Raw genomic sequence first — 13,712 nt, forward strand, 5'->3', positions numbered from 1 at the left:
CAGTCTCTACAAATCCTTAACTGCTGAAAGTATTTAATTTTGAGCCTAATTGTTTTAATGATGTGGTCTTTGCTATGTCCCACCCCCTTTTCTTTACTCAAACTTGTCTTAAAATTGCCATCTCTTCGTCCGGAATATGGTGGTGTAAAAATAGATAACCTCTAGATTACGATGCTGGTCACGAAGAAATGCTATGGAACTAAAGGACTTAGAGTAGCTTCATCGTCCTCTTCTGCTACTGAGCAAAGTGAAATAAGCTGCAAAAGAACAAAAATCTGGCCAAGTTAAGGTGAAGAAACTATAACACATAATGCTAGGTTGGGTCCAATTCTTTAGGTTCAGCCGTGATTTCGCGAGAAATAAGTCAGATATTCTGGTTGACTGACCAACTCGGCTGGGTTGATCTTCCGCGAGTGATCGCCTGTACAACAAGCTATCAGCTGATCATGCTCCCTCCTCCCGCTCGCTCACCAACAGCAACTAATATGGCGACATAAATGATTAATAAAGAATGTCTACCAGTATATGGAAAGCATATAAGCAACTGCATGACTCAGTATTTACTACTCATTATATGTAATGACATTACAAACGTTTTTGTCATCGTAACACCAGCCACACTACATTTACAAGCTGACACAATCATCGAAATGTTTAGCCTGTAATTCTTCGAACTTGTCTGCCTTCACCACATTCATTTTGAGCAATTTTGTGAAGATATTTGCACGTTTAACTAAATAATAACCACCATATAATTCTTATTTACTTAGCCATGGTTAAATATGAGGAAAAGTGAGAAGAATGTGAAGAAGTACTGAGAATCAGCTGAGCTGTGTTTACGTTTGCGATCCAACAGCAGCAGGTTGGAAGGGGTCAACACTGCTCCCAATCATTGTTGAGTCGAAGTCAACTTGAAGGGTCCCGGTTGGAATTTGATGACGTCACAATGTTGGATTTTGTCCTCGCCTGGACAAGTAAATGGCGCCGAAGTCAACATTATGACGTAAAAAGTCAACAGAAGTCAACTTCGGTTGACTTTTAATTCTCGCGAAATCACGGCTCTGAGGTTTGTGATAGATTTAGTTACATTTAAATTAGAGTATGCTTGGTTAGATTCTTTTGGTTTAGGTTTGTGTCCAGTGTCCATGCTTTTCCTCACACCCAGCCTCTCCGCAGACCTCCCCAGCCGCGGTCCTAGCATCACGGGTCATCGCCAGAGCTACAGGGTCGGGCAGGTGCTCTTGGCTAATTGCTCGTCTCCTCCGTCCTACCCCCCTGCACACCTGTCTTGGCTAATCAATGGACATACGGTGAGATATATATAGCATTTGTATGGATCTGTCTCTCTGCTTGTCTGTCTCTGTCTCTTTCTGTCTCTTTGTCTCTCCACATCTCTTTCTTTGTCTGTCTCTCTCTGTTTCTTTCCCTGTCTGTCTCTGTCTCTGTTTCTTTCTTTTTCTGTCTCTATGTGTCTTTCTTTGTCTGTCTTTCTGTCTCTTTCTTTGTCTATATCTGTCTCTTTCTGTCCCTGTCCCTCTGTCCGTTTCTCTTTATTTTTGTCTGTATGTGTCTTTCTTTGTCTCCACATCTCTTTCTTTGTCTGCCTCTCAGTCTCATTCTTCGTCTGTCTCTGTCCCTTTCTTTGTCTGCCTCTATTTCTCAATGTCTCTTTGTCTCTCTATGTCTCTTTCTTTGTCTGTCTCTCTCTGTCTCTGTCTCTTTGTCTCTCTGTGTCTCTGTCTGTCTGTCTCTCCACGTCTTTTTGTCTGTCTGTCTCATCATTCTTTGTTGCATACCCATCTTTATCGACATGGTAAGAAATACAGATTTTCATTATCGTTTTGTTTATCAGTGTCTGTCTATCTGTCTATCTATCTGTCTATCTACAGTATGTCTCTGCCTTCTGCTTGTCTGTCTGTCTGTCTCACTGTCCATCTATCTATCTGTCTATTTTCTCTGTTCCTTCATCATCGCCATTATTCCCCTCAACATATCTATTTTCTGTCTATCTATCTGTCAATATCTATCTTTTTTTTTTTGCAAGGAAGAAGGAACCAAAGGCCAGGAGCCCGCAAATTCTTCCCTCCAAGAAAAAACGAAAACAAGCTAACAGAGAGCCAAATTCATGACCCGTTCATTTCGATCTGTCTTTCTGTGTCTTTCGGAGCTGTCTTGACTTTGGTTGGGTATCTCTACTTAAAATTGAATTCATCTTGCCTTTCGACGCTCGCTTCAACGAATCTTTTGACCGAAAGGAAAAACGAAGTCAAGTATGCAACAGGTCAACTCTGGAACTGTCTCCCTTTGTCTGTATTTCTCACTTCCTATGATCTCCTGTCTTTCAAACGCAGTGTGTCCAGGCATCTCGAAATGAACAGATCTTGAATTTGGCTCTCTTTTGTACTGTTTTCGTTCTTTCTTGGAACGGTTTGCGGGCTCCTGGCCTTTGGTTCCTTCTTCCTTGCATAAAAAGAAAAAAAATCGATCCACAACTAGGACGTCATTTTTTATTTTAGCTCTGCAGTCTCAAAAAGAGAAATATTTGGCTTTGGAGAAACTTTTTAAAACTGGTGATAGCTAAAATGAGATGTACGTGTCACCGCCCTGAAGGAATTAAAAGATAAGTGATCTGAATTGTAATATACGAACGTGAAGCTTGGACTTGGCTGGTAGGGTGTGAGTCATGAATGAGAGGAGTGGAAATGAGTTATCTGAGAGCAGCGTGTGGAGTTACGTGGAGAAACAGACATACAGTTGAAGTTCAGGAGTGTTGTGGTTTACTGTGGATATACTTGTGGAGAAACAGACATACAGATGAGTTGAGGAGTGTTGTGGTTTGCTGTGGATGTACTTGTGGAGAAACAGACATACAGATGAAGTTCAGGAGTGTTGTGGTTTGCTGTGGATGTACTGACGTGGTGGGTGATGTGTCCAGAGGTGGTTGGGCCCTGTGCAGAGAATGGAGAGGGACAGGGCGATGTGGAAATAATTTGTTCCTGGCTTCCCCCTCCAGGATAAAGGCGTCTGAGGCTGTGGGCAGATTCTATCCATCACCCATTATTGTGTTTTTTTTTTTTTTAAATCAAGAGCGTAGGGGTCCAGGGTTAGGCTTGACAGAGTGGTAAGCCTCACTAGCCCTTGTGACATATGTGAGCGATTAATCCTAACCACTTTTCGGATATAAACCTTCACTGGACCCATCCGGTTATATAGTTACCACCCAGCGTAATAAGTGATATCTTGAATTAAAAGAGACCATCTGACTTGGCAATCACTAGTCATCTTAAGGTTGCACTTCATCGAGTGAGTGAATGGTGAGAGTCTTAACCTACCACATCTTTGAACCATCCCTCACCTACCACATCTCTAAACCAACCCTCACCTACCACATCCCACAACCATCCCTCACCTACCACATCTCTAAACCAACCCTCACCTACCACATCTCTAAACCAACCCTCACCTACCACATCCCACAACCATCCCTCACCTACCACATCCCACAACCATCCCTCACCTACCACATCCCACAACCATCCCTCACCTACCACACCTCTCAACCATTCCTCACCTACCACATCTCTCAACCATCCCTCACCCACCACATCTCTCAATCATCCCTCACCTACCACACCTCTCAACCATTCCTCACCTACCACATCAACCATTCACCTACTACACCTCTCAACCATCCCTCACCTACCACACCTCTCAACCATCCCTCACCTACCACATCAACCATTCACCTACCACATCTCTCAACCATCCCTCACCTACCACATCTCTAAACCATTCTTCACCTACCACACCTCTCAACCATCCCTCACCTACCACATCTCTTAACCACCTCTCACCTGCATCATCTTCTGTGCAGTACATGTTATTCCCCTCACAGGCTTCCCATGAGACTGTCGTGGTGTATCCAGGGGCTGCCACCAGTGAGGGATGTGAAGCCAGCTGGTCCGGCCTACAGGTGGCACTCACGCACCAGCACTTCCAAGATGGCATCCTCATCCTACGCTGCACGGCGGCCATTTTACAAGTTGGTGCTGACTTGTGTATTTACTAATGGCACTTAGGTGAATAATAATAGACAAGAACAGTAATAATAATAATAATAATGATAATGATAATGGCTGAAGTCGAACCCAGGTACATTAACTAAGTCGATGGGTCAATAATAATAATAATAGAGAATAATAACAGTAACAGTAATACTAATAATAGTAATAATAATAATAATAATAATAATAATAATAATGGCTAAAGTCGAACCCACGTAAAAATGCTACGCGCTCCAATTCAAAGTCCTCTACCCATGGACAACGCCTTAACCCTTATCAGCAAAAGGGGAGACAACTTAAAACTGAAAATGAAATAAATAAATAAATAAATAAATAAGATAAATAAAATAATAATAATAATAATAATAATAATAATAATAAATGGAAGTAGGTGTTTTATTTCCACTAGTCAGAATAAATCTCTCCTCTGTTTCACCCGTATTTTCTTCCACTTCCTTCCTAGACTTGTCAAAATGTCTCTACAAATAATAATAATAATAATAATAAAATAATAATAATAATAATAATCATCATCATCATCATCATAACAACAACAATAATAATAATAATAATTCACTCATCCTAAATGTCAGGACCAACTTGCCTAGCCCTGGTCTCCTACGCTTCTCATGGGACAACATAGGATTGGATGTTGGATGGATGGATGAATAGTAATAATAATAATAATAACAATAATAATAATAATAAAAACTGATGGTGTTAATTAGCAGTGGTCTGTTTTATTTTATTAAGTCTAGCAATTTTTCCCCACGATGAATAAAATACATTAGCTTTGTTGAGATTCGGGTAACAAAACTCTCAGTAGAAACTATTGGATAAATGCTTAAAGTGCTTTGACTACGACAGAATTTAGTATACACAGTGCACATTATATTGGGAGGAATATTTCTACCATGATTATTCAGCGAAATGGCGGGGGACAGGGCTACATGGAGGCGATTTGTTTGTGGCCACCCCCTACGGGATTAAGGCGTCCAGGAATAGATAGATTATACAGTGAAGTGTCAGAGGAAGTTTTGACTTATTTCTGATCACCTTTATAAGTCTGAACTATCTATCTATCTATTGCCAGACGCCTTAATCCCGTAAGGGGTGGCCAAAAACAAATCGCCTCCATGTCTCCCTGTCCACCGTCATTTCACTGCCAGCTCACACCCCACTCTCTCACATACCTCTCCACTCCATCCCTCCATCTCATCCTTGGCCTCTCCTTCCCTCTCCCCCCCCCCCTCCACGTCTGAACTACTGGCTTTAAACTGTTAACACGGGCACCAATTTAGAGTATAATGTTCATAAACCACATTCATTATTTTGACTGTCTTGAGTAGTGATTTTATAATACTGACAGGAATACCACTTAAATATGCCTTGGCCATTTGTATCCCTTTATATGTGCTTCATACATTGGCATAATATTACTGACATGAGATAAAAGAGAGGTAAATATACATCAGTTCCAAAAAGAATGGGTTCAAACTTCAAATATGACTGACACAATGGACGATGGCTGTTACAAAATACCCTGTGATCCTCCCTCCTCCCGTCACATTCGTAAACGTGCTTTCAGGAGGACGCATTATATTTCTTGCCTGAGACATTTCCTAGTCAGTATCGTTACCACATAAATATTCAAATGACAACAGTGATCTACTTGGGACATCACGACCTGCACTGATAATTTTGGAGCTGCGTACAGTCGCCCCAAGATATAATGGCAGAGTTTCAAAATGCATCAATCACTCGGTACTGAATGTGCATTATCGTTGATCGGAAACTTATGAATACGTCCCATGAAGTAAAGGCAGAGTTTCAGAATGCATCGTTCATTTTGTACTGTACGTGCATTATCGTTGACTGAAAACTTATGGATACTCTGCCATTATTTCTTAGAGCGACTGTACAAAAGTGGAGAGTAGAGTGGCATAGAGATGAAGACTGGCTGGTGCTATGAAGCCCTTGATAACAACAGAGTCTCAGCCATTTTTTCACCTTCATCTGTCGTTGTCAGAAGTACCGTGCATCAGTGGACGTGGCCATAACCGACGCCAGCTACACTCCCAACCCACCACTAGAGGGCGCTTCCACTGCAGGTACGTAACGCCATCCTTAACATATTGAGCTGAGAAAGTATACTGGTGAGTGCCAAGTAGGTCTGATAAGAAGATACTATGGAGGTATGTGGTTATTTTGATTTTTTTTTTAAATAATATTTTAAGAGCAACTAAAACCTTAAACTGGCAAGCTGTACCTACATTCCATACTCTCTTTGACTCTATGCGCTGACGTTGAGCTCATGGCTTAGCAGGGGGCGACCCATTTGAGTCAGTTGAGCAGCTGAGACGCAAACATACTCGTAAAAGATTAATGTACGATAAACACTTGGCTTTCCTTACGCAGAGATGCATAGTATCTTTAATGTATCATACTTTTCTTTAATTTTAACGTCTGTGCTTTCCACGGTGCAAAATCATCTCTAATGTCAAATATCATTTTCAATATACTTTTAACGAGTTATATACTATGTTATTGTAATTAAATAGTTTGGAGGATATGTGGGGGCGTCCACCATCCACTTATTTGACTTAGTGCTGCCCACAGGTGATTCTGCTCGAGTTACAAGTCTAATGATTCTTCCAACCTAGAAAACCATTGCGCACATTGGGTGGACAACTTTTATATAATATCTGTTCTTGGCGCCTGCACTCCTCATGGGACAGTACAGGAGTAGATGATGGGTAGATAGCTACAATTACTTCAGTTAAGGCATTAGTTATAAGTATAGTTGTAACTGAGAACAGGACGTTTCTTATCCTGTACTTGATTACATTACTCCATGTTTAGTAGTTTGTTGTGTACAGTACCAGGTATCTTGTTTATTCATTAACCCATTGGCTTCTGGTGTACCGAATATGTCAAGTTACTGGGCATTTTCAAAAGTCCGTAAAAGGGGGAACCCCAGGGGTACGGATCTATGAGCTTCGTGACTATGAGCCGATAGGCGGAGGGCGGTACGCTTACTACTCTTCCACCACAATCCCTCATACAGGAACCCTGGACATTAATGAATTACTATTAACATCATACGTTCCTTCACGGTAATTTACTGGCAGGAATAGTGCTATGCAGTCCTATAGTACGCGTAGGCCTATGAAGTCAGTGTGGTACATGTGACTTTACACTTTAACGCAAAAACCTCGGGCACATCTTTTTCGTTTTATCTCTCCCTCTACTGGACATTTTACTCACTTTAAGGCAGACTTTTTAAACTGAAGGCGTTCGATACTGCAATAATAAACCCCTTCAGTACAAGAGCCATTCTTAAACTGAATAAATTAGTCTGGTAGCAGCAACAATGCGCCACAAAGGACATCAGTCAGGTAAGAGGGATTAAGAGTTTCTCTCTGAAGGAAATCGTCACAGGGAAACCAGAATGAAGTGCGGTGTGTCCTGTGTTTGGGAGATTATTACATACAATTCTGCTCTTATTATATGTCTGAGTTCCAAGCTATTGTTGTTATGGTCACAGGCTCGTCTGAACGTCAACCTGGTGGACTGCAGGCTGACGTTGCCCTCTTCCTGCAGTCCACCATCTTTCTTTCACGTGATAGAGAGGAAGTTAAGAGACGTTTGTATAACCGAGCAATTCCACGTCCCAGTTACATCGGCATTAACTACGTGAGGGAGTGCCAGCACCTTCAAACTAAGGAAGACTAAAACCTTCCAAACCGTTTGATCATAACTCGTTAGTTTATTATGTGTTTAACTGTGGCTTTTTTTTTTTTCCCCGGCCTATCAACCATTGGGGCCGAAGCCCCTGGTTATTAAGGCCCTGTATATAATTATATATATATATATATATATATATATATATATATATATATATATATAGATATATATATATATATATATACATTTAAACATATATACATATATATACAAAAATATATATATACATACATACACACACACACACTCACACACACTTCCATGCATACATACAGACACACTTTCATGCAAACGTACACATATATATAATAATTTTAATCTTATATATTTTTTTTTTGTATTTTTTTTTAATTTTTTCTTGGTTTTATATTTTTTATACCTTATAAAGAAAAACTAATCTAAAGACCCTAAAACTACTCACCTGACAGACAAATCGCTAACCTATACCAAATCCTACAGAGACAAATAGCTAGACCTACACTAATGGTAAAAATACCTCGACTAACAGAACACCATCGACTGCAGATATGTAATGCCTTTCTACATTACATACCTGCACTCATCACCTGGTGACTGTCAGTCGAGGCACAACCTAATATAGGGGACATCAATATATGAAAGGGAACCAGACGAGTCAGGAACATTTCCATATACGTCAGCTGTCGTCCCTAATTAGAATAACTTAAGCAAGATAATATAATGTATTTACATAATTTGTACAAAAAGTGAAGAACCTCGCCCAGCAACTGTGGCAAAGGAAGTGTTACCTTAAATACACCAATTACTGATTACAAACAGGTAGACTATTAGAGGTCACACCGGGACCCAAATTCTCGTACTTTAAGGAGGCCTCCATGCACCTCTTCCTTAGCGATTTATTTTTTGGATATGGCTGGGTTATATCCTTATGCAAGTAAAAAATATGCAGAGCATGGCAATTTTAGGAGGATTTATGTAACACAGAAGAGGACAGTAGGGTATAATAAGCAAACTAAATCGTCTACGAAGAAGTGTTTGGGAGCTTTCTGACTCAACAGGAATACGGGGCCGGTTGTCAGTAGTAATTTTAGATTGTCGTTTTTTTTAATTACGCGCCCAATATTTTACTGGATCAAACTATTATTTTACTGATTCAAACTGACGCTGTACTGAATCAGACTGGTATTTTACTAACACAAACTGGTATTGTCATTGTACTTCATCTGTTGCAGGAGTGGAGTGCGCCCGTGTGAAGTTGTTATTGTTGTTGTGGTGTTTGTTGCTGCTGGTTCGTCTCGGCACCTGAGGACTGCCAGAGAGTGATCACTGAGCTGGGAGTGAGGGAGTAAAGAATTATTATTATTATTATTATTATTATTATTATTATTACCTGTAGTAGTAGTGGTAGTAGTATAGTTGTAGTAGTAATAGTATTAGTAGTAATAGTAGTAACTAGTAATAGTAGTCGTAGTCGTAGTAGTAACAGTAGTAGTAGTAGTAGTAATAGTAGTCGTAGTCGTAGTAGTAACAATAGTAGTAGTAATAATAATAGTATTGTAGTAGTATTTCTTGTTGAGGTTGTCGTTGTTATGGCCCAAGGCTCATCTGAACGTGAACCCAGTGGACTTCAGACTGCCCTTCGGTACCTGCAATCCACCATCCTCCTCTCTGGGGATAGGGAGGGAGTTGAGGGGCACTGAACAACCGGGCAGTAGAGAAGGCTTGTTATATCGGCGCCACCACGTGAAGGCGTCCCTCTCCACATTACAATAAATTACCTAAACGCTTGCCATCTAAGGAGGTACCGTAATGACGTCAGTGGTCACAATGTTTACACTTGTTGATTATCCTCCTAACACCTTGAATCCATAGTGCTTTGACTCTAACTTGGCCTAAAATATGTCTGTCTTGATTGCTGGGTTATGACCAGAGACTTAGCACTAGAATACGATGCTAGTAGCGAAGAAGTGCTATGGATGGGTGCAGAGCCGTGGCATTGTCTCCTTCTGACTCTGAGCTTCGCGAAATAAGCTGCAAAAGGACGAAAATTTGAGCCAAGTTAGTGTGAAAATTGTATTGTGATTCTCTCTCTCTCTCTCTCTCTCTCTCTCTCTCTCATCTTGGAATCAGGTACCGTGCTTTTTTAAAGTAGCTTTGGAAATTTCGTGAATCCTCCTCTTTGGCGATTTATTTGTAGATTACGCCAAATATTTTAGTTTGTCATTTCTATCTATCTATCTATTGCCAGACGCCTTAATCCGTAAGGGGTGGCCACAAACAAATCGCCTCCATGTCGCCCTGTCCCCCGCCATTTCACTGCCCTGCTCCCAGCTCACACACCCCTCTCTCATCTACCGCTCCACTCCATCCCTCCATCTCATCATTGGCCTCCCCCTCCCTCTCTCCTCCTCCACCTCAGTTACATACACATTCCTCGTCAGTCTCTCACTCCCATCCCCTCCACATGGCCAAACCACCTCAATGTGTTTCTCCTAACGCTTCCTGTCACATCCACACCACAATGATCCTTCACTTCCTCACTTGTCAGTCTGTCTCTTCATGTGACTCCACATGCTCCTCTCAAATAACTCATTTCCACTGCTCTTGCTCTTGACTTGTCCCACCAACAAGGCCCAAGCTTCACTTTCATACGTTAGAGTTGGTATCACAATACTGTCATGTAGTAACGTTTTCACTTCCATGCTCACTTCCCTGTTTCTTATCATTGCTTTCAAGGAACCAGCAACCTTTCTTCCTTGTTGTGCCCTTTCAAGCACTTCACCCTCTAAACTTCCATCCTTACTCATCACACTACCCAAGTACTTAAACGTACTCACATTTTCCATTTCCTCCTCGTCCAGCCTAACTGCACATTCACTGACTTCACTTCTCTAAAAGACCATAACTTTACTGTTCCCTACATTCACCTTTAGATTCCGTTTCTTACACACTCTCCCAAACTCATCCACCAAGCCTTGCAGCTCCCCTTCGTCTTCATTTAACAACACAGTATCATCTGCAAACAACAGTACAAGGAGTTTCCAAACACTGTCCTCTCTCATTAGGGCCACTCCAACATCCAATGCCCTACCTTGTACCTCTTTTATAACCCCATCCATATACAGACTGAACAGCTATGGAGACATGACACATCCCTGTTTCAATCCAACCTTCAAGTGGAAAAATTCACTCAGCACCCTATCCACACGCACTGCAGCCTTATTATTTATATCGTTTTAATAATGGCATAGTTTGCATCATTAACATACAAGAATATATTAATGTGTAATGGACAAAATAAATCGCCGAGAAAGAGGCGCTACGAAGGTTCCAGTACCTTTTAGAAGACGGGCCACAGCTACAGAAGCTACAGAAACCTTGGTCCAGATTCTAGCCTGTTAAGGAAGCTTCCTAACACCTCTTCATATGCGATTTATTGTTTGATATGGTTGGGTAATAATGATCTGTGTGTTACGCTGAAAATGGAGGTATTTGGATGATTTCAATGCCAGAGGACAGTAAGGAGTAGTAAGGAAAATAAATCGCTTAGGAAGAGGTGTTACGGAGCTTCTAGAACACAAAATAAGATGCAATAGTGGAAATTCATATAAAAATTGAAAGAAAAAAATTGTACTATAGTCGTTTCACCCTAACGGCCCAAATTGTCGTCCTTTTGCAGCTCATTTCGCGCAGCTCAGTGTTGGAAAAGGGCAATACGGCTCTACGTCCTTTCCATTGCACTTCTTCGTGTCTAGCATTACGGTTTTAATCTCGTGTCAGCAGTCATGATGGAGAGAGGGCGATTTTAGGCCAAGTTAGTGTGAAAGGAGTAAAGCTTCACCACCAGGAAATCACTGGAATTAAATGTTACTGATTCCCGCTTACCAAGGAATATTTCGTCACGTTTACCACAAGGACACGATGTAAACAATCATTTCTTTCCTCTTTCTTTCTTTCTTTTCTTTCTTTTATCTTTTTATCTTTTTTTTATGAGCGCTTATAACCAAAATCTTGAGAATACCTGCAGCCAAACTCTGATGGATGTTTTGCAAGTCTAATGAAGGCAAACTTTGAAGAATGCCACACCTTCCATCATTATCATCATCAACAAAAACAACATCTGTCTTGCCCACACACACAACGCCATATATACTTTTTTAATATATTTTTTCTCACCCACCTGTCTTGCCCACACTCAAAACGCCATATATGCTTTTTTAATATATTGTTTTTTCACCCCAGATTGCTTTTGGTGCTGCGAGCTGTGGGTGGAGGCAAGAGGAGCAGCCAACACTAAGATACGCGAGAGCAAACAGGATAAAACACAGCAGGGAGGAAACACAAACACAGCAGGGAGGAAACACAGACCAACACAGCAGGGAGGAAACACAAACACAGCAGGGAGGAAACACAAACACAGCAAGAAGGAAACACAAAGCAACACAGCAGTACATCAAAGAACATCTGTAAGCCAGGGGACGTTAAGGAAGACGATGGTAGTCACGAAGAAGTGTTACGGAAGGCATCTCAAATTTTGGCATTGTCCTCTTCTGCCTGCGTGAAATAAGCTGCAAAATGAGGAAAATCTGAGCCAGGTTGAGGTGAAAGGAGGATAGCAAGCGTCCTGAATCGCCATGGGAAAGAGGAGAAGGAAATACAAATGGCCGTCACAGAAGCAGACGACGATGTGATCTGTTACACCTTCGTGGGAAAATGGCAGGTGATGGGAAGAGGAAAGGGACTGGTTATGAGAGAGAGAGAGAGAGAGAGAGGGAGGGAGAGAGGCAGAGAGGAACAGCCCAATAAATAAGTCGCCAAGGGCAGGTGTGAAGGTGTTTGTTTATGCAAGGAAGAGAGAAAGTTTGGAAGCCGTTAAAGTCGTTATTACCGAGACAAAACAAACAAGAGAGAGTCAAATTCAAGATCCGTTCCTTTCTAGATGCCTGGACACACTGCGTTCAAAAGACTGGGGTTTTTAGACAGAGGGCAATAGAGGAAGACAGGGGCTTAAGGTCTGGTGGTTCAGAGGAAGGGTTCAAGTTTAACGCCTTGTCTTACAGTTGCTGCTATACTGTTTTCACTCTAACTTGGCCATAATTGCCATATCCCTTCATCTTGAATACCGAGTTGCACATGTAGATTAACACTAGAATACGAAGCTACTCACAAAGGAGCGTTGTGGAATGGATGCAGAGCCTTAATATGGTCTTTTTCTGCCACTGAGCTACGTGCAATAAAGTGCAAAAGGACGAAAATCTGGGCCAAGTTAGAATTAAAACAGCATAGTTGTCCCTACTTGCTGGGTCATAACAATAGATCAACATAAGAATATGATGCTAGTCACGAAGAAGCGCTACAGAGGGAGAAACCCGGTACTGTCTTTTCCTGCCACTGAGCTACATGAAATTAGCTGCAAAAGGATGAAAAGCTGGGCCAAGTCAGAGTGAATGAACTATATACTGTACTGGCTTCCTTCACTAGATTTGCTTTACCTTCATCTGGCCCAAATTTTCGTCTTTTTATGGAATATTTCAAGTAGCAATTTTCAGCGACTTGCCTGAACTACTAATGTTAAATCTGTTATTACAACTCAGCATTCAAGATGGAGAGATGGTAATTTTAGGCCAAGTTAGATTGAAAAGGATTTAGTTTGGGTTCCAATACTTATTTTAACCCATTGTAACACCATCTTTCCCCAAAGGTAAAGTTTCAGAGTTGCTGGTTTTTGTTCTTTGTCAGCTGTAAATAAATAAAATATAGGACGCCAGGAAGCAGTGCGAGGTGGCTGTCTTATGCCTGGCAATGTTTAGGCAGCCACAAGTGTACTTGGTGGTGTCTGTTTCCTGCGTGTTATCCTGCCTTTAATAAGAGTGTGTCTGTTGCGTCCACTCTTTCTTGGTATTCGTTTGCGCCTACTTCACC

Source organism: Coenobita brevimanus, chromosome 41 (genome assembly GCF_032717465.1).
Source record: "Coenobita brevimanus isolate Jiangsu-jjx chromosome 41, ASM3271746v2, whole genome shotgun sequence".
Taxonomy (NCBI): domain Eukaryota; kingdom Metazoa; phylum Arthropoda; class Malacostraca; order Decapoda; family Coenobitidae; genus Coenobita; species Coenobita brevimanus.